Here is a 12,614-nt window from a genome sequence, read left to right as displayed (position 1 = left end):
TCCTGTGAACTCCATCACTACAGATCAGAGAGCAGACTACAGTAAGCTTTCATCTAACTGCTTTTACAGAAAATAACACGTTTTCATGAAAGATTACTCACCCCTCTTACTGTGTTCACCATTATCACACAAAAGATGTAAAAATACAATTAATTCAACCAATTAATTTATTCATGAACGTCGATGATTTGCAACCAGTGACGAATACACAAACACACACGTGTTACTGTAGCAACAAGTGTACTAAATTTTCGATTAACCAATAAATCTGAATCACGGAGCTGTGGTTTTAAAATGCTTTGCACGTATATACATAGTAAAACCATGCATTAAAAGGAATAAAAAGGATCGCCGATGCCATAACTGACTCATGCATCACATTTATTAGAGCCATAGCAGATTAATCACAATGATTTGTAGTGTGAAATGAAGCATGTTGCTATGGGAGAGAACGTTCTTCTTGGGTTTGATACACTAACGCTGAGCAGGGCAAAGCTGAGGTGAAAAAAAAAAACGCTTGTACGATATGTCAAGATTTGCGTCTGCCAACTATTGCTGAATGTACAGTTGGGGTGGAGTAGAGGCCATTTTACTTAGATATAGCTGTTTTTATTTGTATGCATAAATCATACACCACAACAAGCAAGTAACTAAACAAAACATGACTCCATAAAGTCAGTTTCTCACACACTGCCAGTATAACAGCCACTGAAAAAGAGCAGACAAGTCTTAACTGTTTATATTGTAGGTGTGAAAGTTTATAATAGTAAGTATTGGTTGAACAGTTGGATATTTGCATCTTGAACTCAAGACTGTTTTCTTTTAGAGTAAATTTCCGTTTTTGTGTGACTGTACATTGTCTGCCAAGTTTTTTAGTTCTTATTTTCTAATATATCTGAATGTCAGACATTGAATGGCAGACTGAGTAAACACCAGGGACAACAATGGAAATGAGTCCTTCGGCTTTATCATTCTATCCCTGACAAAGCATACGTTGTACTTTTATAAATATATTTGAATGTTGTCAATAAACCAAACCAAAAAAATCTCTGCCCACCTTCCCATTCACTTGAATGAGAAAAGTGCATCCAAACTTTTGACTGGTGCTGCATATCTTCATTGACTGAACTTTAGCTATTAAAATCATGGATTTATAGAGTACTAGGAGATTAAGCTATAGGAAAGAACATCGTGAGTATCCCTGACTGCAAGCCAACACAGAACTGTGAACTGTATGCACTGTGGCGAAGCAGCATGTATCCTGTTTGTAAGCTTTACTGGTTTGCCGTTCGCCAATTTGGCAACTGTTGTAATATCATTAGCCAGGTTACCTGGTTAATTACTGAGCACTATTGCCCGTAGACTCAACTGACAGTCAGTGTTGGTTCGTAAATAAACAAAACAAATAGATTAAGGCTAGTAAACAGTCAAACACTACTGTGCCTGCTCCTCAGCAACAGTGCCTTCTGCAACCAAAATGTAAAATCTGTCATTCCCCACAGTGTATTATCTAATCACCGTATGAATCATTTTTACAAACAAGGCAATATCCTCTATCATTTCCCTTTTTTGAGATCGTAAGCTTGCGGTATGTCTCATTATTTTTACCTTCATCCCTAAAGCTTCCCTCCCTGTCTGATCCTTTGTCATCTCGACTATGTGGACTGTTGGTGCTGTCCAGAAGAGGTGGTGCTGAAATTTCACACTCTTCTACTTGTTTCCACAGGAGCGCTGTCCATGGTTCTGAAAACAGCGCTGCATGGCCCGAGCAAAGAGGCTCTTCCCACAGAGAAGAAAATATGAATTTTGCTGGCAGGATGGGTGGAGTGGCATGGACCTTGTCTGTCTGTAAGAGGCAAACAAGGCAGAGCAGGCAGGGAGCTCCACGCCCTGTTTGCTTCAGAGCTGTCACATGTGACAGCGTCATCTACAAAGGGATGGGGGGATTGAAGCCTGAATACATCCCTTAGATGGATACAAAACTGCCTGTTTGGGACTAAATGGAATACTGCCTGTCTCTAAAAGTATGATCTCAGTAATACCCATTTTGCTCACATGTTTGAATGTCTGTGGCAGCCAGTTGCATTTTTGACACACCAAATGACAGCACGTATGCTGCCTTTCAGCAATCAAAAGAATTTCCTGTTCTTTCAACCCCTTTCCTTCATGCCTGTGTTTTATAATTCAGATCAACACATTGTGAATGTGCATCCAGTTGGATGTTGTGTGAAAAGAACGGCTGATCCCTGCTCATGTGAGGCCAACCTCTCTCCGTCCTGTCTTTCCCTGGAGTAGAAAAGCCAGCCAATCAGAGTGGATGAGGCAATGAGTCACAGAGAGAGCGGACTGCATCCAGTGGACCGAAAGGGGCTGCCGCTCTGGGCAGGAAAGCTGTAACCTCCATGGATGGAGTGATCCCGTCAAAACTCTTGTACACACCAACACCCACACACACACACCGGGAAAATAATGTAGATTTACAAATTCATTCTTTTTTTGCTGAAAATGTCAACTTAATGTCAAAAGTATCATTTTCCTCTGCTCCATCACACATCTTATTAGATTTATGAGACAAGTCATTACTCTCAGATATTGCTACGCCTTAATAACTCGCCAAACACCCACCGTGACACTGCAAGGTTGTGTGAAGGTCAGCATATTGCCTGGATCCAAATCCACCTCAGGCTGAGCTGTGTTTAAGCTTCATAATGGTATAGTACAGTACATGTCACTCAATTCTGAACAGCCGTTAGATAAACAAAAACACTGTATGAATGGGTTGTGTGAATGTGTGCCAGAGACGCTCATTAACTATTGATGCAATGGGAGATCTCACAGATGGATACACATCACACACACACACACGCACGTACAACAGTTGTCGAATCACATGACAATGCCAGCGGTTGCAATATTTTCCAAGAAAAACGATTAAATTGTCCTCAAAGAGAACAAACCAGATTAAATAGCTCCTGTAAATGACTTCAGATTTTACGCATAAATTGAATGGTAACAATGGCTTCAATGTAAGAGGTGAGCAGACTGTTCAGCTCCACTATTGGACATACAAATCCATTTTTCAAGGAGCTACAATGGTACAGTGGATGTGAATAGGATTTATTGGACCTTGCTGGAGAATAAAGGATTTGGAAGGTGGTGGAAAAATGGAGTCAAAATGGAACTGAAATCCAACTGAATTGGTTTTGCGTCTGAAAAGACTGAAGCTACGTGTTGGCTTTCATGGCTTGTTTCAGCACAAGACAATGGAATCAAATAGACAGATGTTAGGGTATTTGAAGCTCCACAATCTACCAACCTTCACCTCTTTCATGTTTCTAAATGAGAGAAGGAAAGAAAGAAAGAAAAAAAGAGTGCAAATGTTATTTAGAACAGAGAGGCTTTGTTCAGCCTCTGGCCTCCTAGTCTGTCTTTGTTTAATCGGAAAGGGAAGTTTACTGTACGTCAGCGTGGTAGGAGGGAGGGATGGGGAGGAAGAGAGATCGACTAGTTCATTTCAGTTGAGGCTGGGATAATGAGGACGGAGTGGGAGAGAAGGAGAGATAAGGGATGACAAAAGGGGAAATGACAAACAGCAGGGAAGGCAGTGCGGTGATTCGATTACAGTGTAACTTCTCATTAAATGACAAAGAAAGAAAGCCATGTGTTAGGATGCTACAGTATCTTACCGTAGATACTCTACTGCCAAATACGGCGTGGCTTTTCTCTCTCTTCTGTAGGGGAATAACCGTCTCTACTGGCTACACTGCTGCCACCGATGCCACGCTGAGCCCGAGGAGCAGCCGTTGATCTGGAGCTCGGCCTAACCCTCCGTGGGAGTCTTGCTTATCCCCGCCTGTCACTAATGCAATGCTATCCTATCAGCAGCTCTACATCCACATCAAGCCGGGTCACACTTATAAACATGTAGAATTGCTTACACACTAATATTCTGACCAGTTTTCTAGGAACTCCAGGAGGAAAATAAGTCTACTTAAAGAGAAAACATTATAGCTGTAACACTTTTTTTTATTCATATCAGGAACTTTGAGGGCAAAGGAACAGCTGAAAAACAAACAAGTAAGACAGAAAAGTGTTTCCACTCTTTCCAGTTTCTCCAAAATTGATCCAATCTTGGAAATTAGTTTTTTTTCCTCTTTCAGTAATCCCCTTTGTCATTGTGAATCTGACATCCCCTGACATCTGTCATCCTGGATGAGCTGCTACCCAAAAGACACTTCCTCCTCCTCCTCCTCTTCCTTCGCCATCCGACCTGACTCTTCCAATCACAATTACATTACGGTGTCCTGAGAGCCATATTTGCTGACATGCTCACACACATGTGCACACGTCAAAAAACAGCACGTTCTCACCATCTCAACCAGGCATGACATATAAGATTTTCAAAGCACCAAATGGAGGTGAGAGCTCAATAGTAAAGGAATATCTGACTGTATAACCACGCTGTAACCACGTTTTGTTGTTTTGGTTTTTTTCCTTCTCTTACCTGGTAGCACGCTTTCTTCCCTGGGTCCTCTTCACAATCCCAGGAAGGGGGTTCAGCTTTAAGTTCTGCTTTTGCTGAGGGACCTCGATGTGGCACTTTACGAAGAAAAAAGGAAAGAAAAAGAAAAAACAAAACGCTCAGAAAGCGGTGTCCCTTTTTTTTTTTTCACACGACGGCTCTGGAAGCACTCACAATCACACACTCAAACACCCAGTCAACAGCTCCGGCAAGCTCGCAGCTCGCTATTCCTTCCCTCTCTCTCTGTCCGTGACACTCGCCTCCTCTCTTCCCGCCCACCTACTCCAGCCCCCTCCCCCAACTTCTCTCTCTCTCTCTCTCTCTCTCTCTCTCTCTCTCTCTCTCCCTCGCTTGCTCTTCTTCTGTCAGACAAAATGCACACATCCCCTCTATCTCTCAGCTCACTATTTTCTGACATTTTCCCCACCCACTCACACCTTCTGCTCCATGAAAACAAATATCAGTCAGAGGTACTATTACATGTGCATGTCTGCACATCATCAACAAACTTATTCTTGGTTTATGGAGCATTTCAGAGGAGATTTGGTCTTGGAATAAGACAAAGCTCCTCGTGAAAACCTAATAACATCAGATGATTAATGAATAATGGCAATGAGGCATTCATGCTGTATATAATTACACTCCTGACTCCCTTTTTAAAGCCATCACCCAGACTCTCAGCTGCTCATTCACGTTTATTCCTCTTTATTCTCTCCTCTCCATCTTTCTGTCTCACTCCACCTCTTCCCGTCTCTCTCTCTCTCACGCTGGTGTATTTCATGCTGCTCACGTCCCATTCTTCAGACAGCTAGTCAAGGGCATTCCCAGAGTAAGTGTATGCTAATGCTCTGCCTCAAGGAGCTGCCTGGCGTCCCCTCGACTCTTAGCCCGACCAGATGTGGCACCTGGCTCTCCCAGGGAGGGGGTAGCAGATGCAAAGGGAAAAGAAGGACCGGCAGCAAGAATCTGCCAAACAGTAGAGTCTCATTTGACCACTAGTATGGACATAGTGAGGCCAACAGTACCTGACCTGATGGAGCTGTGGATGTTTAATGGTGCTTTATTGGCATGGAATGCAAAAGCACTTAAGCGCACTGCCAGCTTCAGTCTTCAGCCATGAGACCGATGTTTTTTTTTTATAGATGCATTCATAGAGTCTCAGTCACAGGGTTGTTGACTCATTAAGTCAGATGAGCTGACCATGAGTTATAGCCTGGCACAGAGTAATGCAGCATACATCCAGAGAAGAAATTCAAAGGTGGAGCCATGTTTTAAGTTTTATTACTGGGAAACCTGGCAGAGATTGTTGTTTTTATACCAGGCAGGATGCAGACCAGTATAGAGAGGTTTCTATTAATACCATTAATGCCGACATGATACCTCACATCCTGTGCCATTACCAAACAATATTTTTTTAGATACTTTGGGGAATAGAAACGTGTTTTCCCACAAATTCTCATCCTTATTCAATTGACAAGTTGAGCCAAATTTCTCAAATGTTAAACACTGTCTAAACACGAGCAGCCATGCAAGATGTTTGTCAAAATAAAAAAGCTTAGCATCCCTACCTGAGGCTAATTCACCATTTGCTTACCACATGGTAATTGTTTGCACTGCAGCAAAGTAACGCTTTTGCTGCTTGCATGTTTAACAGGATGGCAAAAACTATTCCCTGGTTAGGCCATTCTTTCGAGCTTGTCCAATTAGGTTCCTTGCAACATTTATCATACCCCAAATTTATGAATTAAAGCCAATCAAAGGCACACAAACAGAGAGCCTTGATTAATGGTAATAATTTGGGGAATAAAGGAGACATGTTTACAGGAGACTGCTAGACAGTGCTGCATTTTGAGTCACTGAGTCATTGGGTGGTTTATTTATAGCATTTAGAGTCTGTGTGTCCTGTCAGGACATCCTCATTGTGGATGTAGTCCAGTAATTTGTCTGTATTGCAGTACATCAATATTATCGAAATCAATACTGGTGATGGCTTTGACAATAGTAACTCCTTTGATTCATTTTAGTCTTCTGAATGCTTATTAGAGTAATGCACTTATTGTATCCTATATCAGTAAAAGTAGTAATACTCAGTGCTGAATAGATGGACTTACAGTGCATTTACTCTCAAAACCTTTTAATATTTTAATAACGTTTAGTTTGAGTGACAAAATCATTTCAGATAAAAGCAGAAAAAAGAAACACTGAAGAATCGGGCTTCATAATCCTACATGGCTCAAATTCATGTACTCACACTGACAGAATTCAGATTTTTTGTACCACCAGAGTAGCCCTGCACAGTTTGTGCTTTGGTCATTATCATGTTATAGTATCTGTGCCATGTCTAGCACTATTTTACATAACTTGTACCATGGCACAGGCATATAACAGCTTTGTTCTGGGATGTAGCTACATTTTCGTCATATAATATGTACATTTATTGAAAAGGCAGAGTTTCAAAGTTTTGATTACGAACATCAGCAGCGGGATACATGCCTGGTAGTTCGGACCAAACCTGAGAAGTGGATTGCAATCAAGTCCATTAATCTGTAACACTAAAACTAGGCCATACTGAAAGCTTAACAAGAAAAACAAAAGTTTTTACTGTAATCTATGATTAAGAGATCTACAGCACCCTGCTGGTGTGTTTGTCGTCTCTGTTTCCTGTCTGCCCTTCCAGCCACAATCAGCCATGCACTCATTTCCTTGATGGGTCATCTCGCATCCAATCAATCCTCCCCCCCAGGAAAATCCTTGAATTTACCTTGTTTGTTTGCTTCTTTTGTCTACGGATTAATCATGAGCCTGGTATCCATTTTCATACTCTACAGTTTAATCTGTCTACTACACTCATTTGCTAGATGCTGGAGGAAAGGACGGCTGCTGCAAACTGTAACTCTGAGAGATATACAACCGTGGGCATGAACAGATGTTAAAATGCATGATGTATGTGCAGATGTGTGTCGATGGAGAGACCCGGTGTGTAAATAAAGTTCACGGGCTGATATAGCACAGTGAGACACATGGCACTGTTGACAACACACACATACATAAAGGCTTACAGACATACAGGCAGGGCAGAGGCAAAGCAAACAGGGAGTCTGTGTTAATGATTACCAACTAACACCCTGCCTGGACACTGCACAGCTTGCTCTTCTGTACATAAGCTTTGGTTCACTTGCTGTGTGTGTGTGTTACGTGTGTATTGTGTTGTGTGGCCATAGAGGGGGGGCGATTATTGGGTAAGGTGATGTGCCTGGAGCAGATTTGTGGCCCAGCAGTCATATGGTTCAACCCTAATGAGCAGAGGAAGAAGTGCAACCATGCTGAGCGGTGCAGGCCATCCTCTATAGAGAATATTGTTGTCTATCCCAACGAAGTCGGCCAAACACACATCCCAGCACTGTAGAGGTCATTCGCTATCGCAGCCAGGGGTTGGAAATTGCCCACCTCCAACACCACTGAGCTTATCTCCCCTGCAAACGTAAACTGGCTGGAAGATAATAGTTTTGGCCAAACACTCTCTCTGAGAAAGAGAGTGAACACTCCGGAAAGTCTCCATATGAGTTGTTTTGAGATTAATGGCTCTCTGAACAGGAAAAACCAGCAGCTGTGAAACCGCTAATGATTGAACTGGATCTCTGGGTGCAGATTTCTGCCCTCTGTGGACGTCACTGAGCTGTAAAGGTGCAGCAGATATCCGTGTATGTTAAAACAACAACAAGATGCATTCAAAAACTCAAGAGATGAAGATTTATGTAGCATGAACATGCTATTCTCTGCTGCAGAGAATCAATATTTCCTCTACTAAATGGAAACCTTCGAGTGGTCACGTGTCTTGCATCCAGAGTCCATTAAATTCTTATTTCACTTTAGCTACTGGAGTACTAGATACTATTTTGTAGTGCATGTGTGTATGAGTGTGTTGAAAGGATTGAGTAAACAGTCTCACCACAAGGCCCATTAGCATTAGCCCAGTAGCTGCTCTGAAGTGTTTATTACTAGATGGAGTTCACCAGTTGTCATGCTAATGTAGATGTTTAAATTTCCATTTTGTGTCTGAGTACTACTTCCATGCTGGCCTGAAAACATAGATTCAAAGCTCCAGAACAGCTACAACATGGACCCTGTAGTGAGATTCTTTTCTCAGCTGCTCTTCCTAAGGTCACAAATGAACTTTGAACCTCAAGTTAAAAGATGTCACAGTCACAGTACAGCCTAGAGACAGGTGACTTCTGAGAAATGCAACACAGAAATACCACTTAGAGAGGATATAACATGCTTTTTGTGATTTTCTGTTATTTATATACTGTTATGATGTCGAATGTTTATGTCAAACATAGCCAAAGATCCAAAACATGAGGTGTACATATGTAAAAATGTCCTTGGGCTTGTCCTTGTGATGATGTCAGACTGTTTGGGCAACGCCCACAAACGACCATCTGTTCTGTAGCCTTTGTTGCTAAGGTTGTGTCTTTGTTTATTTGCGTTTGCCACTCACATATTTCGGATTGGATTTGGGCTCGAGCATGTACAGATGTACAGTACCAGTCAAAAGTTTGGACACACCTTCCCATTGTGTCCAAACTTTCGACTGGTACTGTATTTGAGAAGCTTCCACTTTGAATAAAGAACAAGAAAAAGAGGGGCTGCATAAAGAGACAGTTAATAAGTTAAAGTTACTACAAGGAACTTTCATTTTGTGTTGATTTTAGCTGCCCTTGTGGACAAAAGTGGTAGTGTTTTCCCGAAATGAAGACTACATTTCCCATGAGCACTGTCGCCTCGTGTCATAAAGATCTGGCTAGCGTGTGCATTTGTTTTGGAAGCAAGTCAAAGAAAGACGCTGCTTATTTTTTATACTGTCTTTCTTTTTTTTAACACAGCTGTTTACTGGATGCATAGTGATGAGGTTATACATCTATTTGTGGCTATGTAAGATTGATAATTGTAATATGACGATGGTGAAGCAAAGTAAACTTTGTCTTAGTATCGTTCATACACCTAGTTTACACGTAAAGCTGCATTCACACTAAATCTGGTTGCAAACATTTAGCATAACTATATAGAAATAGTCAATCTTCTCCCTGATGGTCTTGTTTTCTTATGTAGGTCATATAGATGCGTCAGAGGCATCATGAGACTGTTTCATAACTAGCTACAAGTTACTTATAGTAAACTTTAAATAATTGTAAATCATGCAAAGATATTCCAGCAGAGCCCAGAATATAAATATAGATCTGGAAATGTGCATGGCATCCTCTTTTACATCATAAATGGAGACTGATAAATAAAATGTTGGATGTAACCAGTTGTTCTCATAGCAGGATAGAGTGCTAGTAATAAGCCCTAATTGTGTTAAATATACCAATGATCATTTCAATGTCATTTAACAAACTATACAGTATAGGATAAATCTTCCACTTCTCAGTTATGACTGACAGAAAGCTGATCCAAATGTAACACTGACTGAAATTCAACAAGAGTCAACACCTTCTAAAGCATCTACGTCAACACCCCTGTAAAGAAAAACAAGCAATCATTATGCCTTCTCCTCGCGACAGAAACCTTCATCATCTCAGTTTTTTGCGTAGGAGAACGGAAGTGGCACTTTTTCAACATTTCAAAAGAAACAGACAAGGAACATGAACAGAAAAAGCAAGAAGAAGAATGAAAAAAAAAAGTCAAAGCAGGGGCCTGTCAGTGTTCAACCTAGATGGAACGAGAGAGGAAAATGAAAGAGGAGAGAGATCAACCGGGTGAAAGAGGAACGAAAAGGGCGAAATGGCATTTAGAAGAAAAAAAGTGATGAAATAAAAGGATATGGGTGAACAAAAAGGGACAATTTCCCAAATGTCAGGAGCATTTGAATGGTCACCTTTGGACACTGCAAATCACCGGTCTTATTCAACCACTAAGAGAGAGGATGAGGAGCTTCAGGACTGGAAGTACATACTGTAGCTTTTATAACTCATCTATACAAACCTTTAATGACTAGACTTTACTGTACACAAATTTTGCTACATTTAAATGACCATCTAAAGGTAATAATTACTGTCATTGTACTATTGCAATGTTAAAGGATCATTAAGTGACATTGAAATCTTATGTACAGTATCATCTAATTAGCACTCTATCCTGCTCTGGGAGCCACTAGTGACATTTTATTTATTTGTCTCCATCTGTGATGTTAAGCGGTATTTCTGCATTTCTTCCAAAAAAAAAAAAAAAAAAAAAAATCTGTATCTCCCCTTTAATGCCTTCAAATTGTATTGCTTTGATCCACCCAGAGTATCCAGTGCTAATTCTCTCTGAGACAGAGACATGCACTTCCAAATGGAGGAAAGCAGCCCTAATTACAGCTGATGCTCTCATTTAATCTCTCTCTGATTCTCTCCCCCCCTCATCCTCTCTCTCTCTCTCTCTCTTTCTCTTTCTCTCTCTCACTCTCTGTCTCTCTCTACCGCAGGCAGGAAGCTGCCACGAATCACTTACAGCTTTATCGGCGGATAAGTGGCTGTTCAAATATGGAGCTATTCAGAGAACTCTTTTCAATACACACAGGTGCTCCTTTTCACCACCATCCGGCTTCTCTCACTTACACACACACACACACATGCATGATGCAGATACTGTACATAAACTCCACACACGCACACATATACATGCACACACATGCACGCAGTTACACACACACACACACAACACCTGCTGGGGTCAGTAACACTTGCCAATGCCACTGATGTCACACAGATGTTTGGCTGTCATCTGAGGTCACAAGAGGAGCGGAGGAAGACCAAGGAGCTGCTTGTTTGCCCTAAATTTTCCATTTTTAAATTGCTAACAGCTCTGGCGGGTTTCTTCGGTTACTTAAAGGAGCATCACCGTGGTTTTTAATGTTTTATCCAATCAACTACAATTTGCATACGCTTACTTCATCAGCGTATAATAAGCGTTTGATTTTCCAACTTCTAGACAGCTATTCTCCAATCATTGTAATGTGTTATCAAAGTCATATTTTGTTACTTTCATTATATGTACTATTATCTTGTCAAGCTAAATTATCATGGTATGCATTTCATATTGTAAAACATATTGCTGTTGAACACAGAAATTTAGATACAATGTGAAAATGGTAATTTCTTGCATGAATAGAGTTGCCAGAGCATCTTTGAATTAACATACTAGGAGCGTTTTCAAAACAACATCCAATTAATTGCATTAATTAATCTTTTCGGCCATTTTGGGGCAGTGCCACTATTCACTGTGTCTTTAGGTCTCTTTTGGTCTTCTGAGGAAAATATCCGGCTCTTTAAATACTCCATCATGTTCACCAGCTAATCGCCAACTTTGTCTATCAGCCGTTTGGTGTTGTGCAGGTAGTGAACAGTGAGTTTATCAGAGCTTTTTCTCTGAAAAACAGCTGCCTTCTGCATCTGGAAATGAAGTCGATGGTAGCAGCAAGTGTAAAACCAAAACAATGAGCTAAAAGACACTAAAACGCCTCATAGAGCTGGCTGATAGTTCTGTGTTTGTCACTATGAATGACACCTTTCATTTCATTTAATTCACTGTTAATATAATATATTGATTAGTGCAGCCCTCTGTCAATTGATATTCACACTCCAGCTGCTTCTTGGAGGGTATAAAATAATCTAAAACCTATAAAATCTATAAAGATGCTTTGGAAAATCAACTAATCTCACTTATTTAGCTGTTAATTACTTTCATTTAAACATAAACCCAGAGGAGGACAACTGATGACTCCAATTGTTTTCAGGAGAAAGCCCAATCTGCATGCTCAGTATAGCCTTTATCTCCTCTGGTTCTCTTCTAACTCCAGCCACCAGACGCTGCTGCTTACAGAGGTCACACATCCTGCTCATCCCAGCAGTGATAATTACGACATTCTTATGGGAAGATGAGCGGCCCTTTTGACCTGAGAGTCCCCTTGACTCGCACGTATGAGGATGGGGGAGAGCGAGCGTGAAAGGAATTCATCGAGACTGATGACCGGAGCCCTTCGGACTGAGAGTACACATCTAACACATAAACAAAACCATCAAGGAGCATCATGGACCCCTGTCTGGGACGG

General features: G+C 41.1%; 1 protein-coding gene across 9 annotated transcripts in view; it reads right to left on the bottom strand.

The window, feature by feature from the left end:
• The window catches only part of syt1a (synaptotagmin Ia), a 203,969-nt gene that overhangs the window by 92,643 nt on the left and 98,712 nt on the right, over positions 1-12,614 (bottom strand). For 6 of the 9 annotated variants that reach the window (XM_067581625.1, XM_067581624.1, XM_067581628.1 and 3 more), the window contains one exon: positions 4,505-4,599. The exons of the other annotated variants lie outside the window; for them this stretch is intronic. The gene's annotated coding sequence lies outside the window, so the exon portion shown is untranslated. The remainder of the gene's footprint in view (positions 1-4,504; positions 4,600-12,614) is intronic. 9 annotated transcript variants of the gene reach the window in all.

This window comes from Thunnus thynnus, chromosome 23, assembly GCF_963924715.1.
Source record: "Thunnus thynnus chromosome 23, fThuThy2.1, whole genome shotgun sequence".
Lineage (NCBI taxonomy): Eukaryota > Metazoa > Chordata > Actinopteri > Scombriformes > Scombridae > Thunnus > Thunnus thynnus.
Note: the sequence above shows the minus strand (reverse complement) of the source record. Positions and strands in the feature narration are given on the sequence as shown.